At 44.7% G+C, this 882-nt stretch overlaps 1 pseudogene; it reads left to right on the plus strand.

Annotated features, from left to right (window-relative positions):
* Positions 1-480: 480 nt before the first annotated feature.
* LOC122544825 lies at positions 481-809 on the plus strand (annotated as a pseudogene).
* The last annotated feature ends 73 nt before the right edge of the window (positions 810-882 follow it).

Genomic DNA, 882 nt, shown 5'->3' on the forward strand with positions numbered 1-882 from the left:
CTGGTCCAGTAGCATAGAGCTGTCCAAGCAGTGGTCCAGGAATAAATAGTTATTGGCCAATCCATCAGGAGTGGGTGGGGGTGGGGGGGGTGGGGCAGAGGGAGCAACCAGTAGAAGACATCATTGGGCTTTCCAGACTCAAAGCAGAACCTAAAGATCAACAGAAATCACTTATATTCGAATAAGAAAGCTTTTTAACGTTGTCATTAACATTTATCATTGACAAGTTCACAAACTTCACAGGATTGGTGGATATGTTCAATCCTCTTCCAAAATAGTACAGTCCAATGTCAGTGAGAGAGATAGTCCTTAGTGAGAAGCAGTCTTTCAGTGGCCCTTGTGAGAAGCTGGAAAAGTTCATCAGTCAAACATTACAATGGGTAACTGAAATATCCCTCATGATCAGCAACTCAAGGGAGATAAGCTGCCTTGATAAGACAGTTCTCGCGAGAGGAGAAGATGGTTTGCGCATGCGCCCTGTGAAGGTCGCTGTGAGGGTAGCCGTAGGAGGCCTGCGATGTGGTATGAGATCCTGCCCGGGCTTGCCATCATGGCCGGCTGCCTGACGGTGCCAGGGCTCGCCACCATCTACATTCACAGGTGGACGAACGGCGGCAAGGAAAAGAGAACTGCACGCTTACCATATCATTGGACCCTGATGGATCGAGAAAAAGAGTATCTGGTTGCAAAACCTATTACGACTCAAAGGGATTAGAAAACATTGACTGATGGGCTTTTCATCACAAATGGGACCCTTAAGCCTACAGGAGAACATCTGTTTAAAAACTTTAATCTGGGAGTTATAATGTAATTGAGATATTTAACATAAAATGGAGAATAAAAAAAAAACTTTGGCTTTCATTAACAGGGGTATTGAGTTTA

The sequence above is a fragment of the Chiloscyllium plagiosum genome, unplaced genomic scaffold (genome assembly GCF_004010195.1).
Source record: "Chiloscyllium plagiosum isolate BGI_BamShark_2017 unplaced genomic scaffold, ASM401019v2 scaf_100786, whole genome shotgun sequence".
NCBI lineage: Eukaryota > Metazoa > Chordata > Chondrichthyes > Orectolobiformes > Hemiscylliidae > Chiloscyllium > Chiloscyllium plagiosum.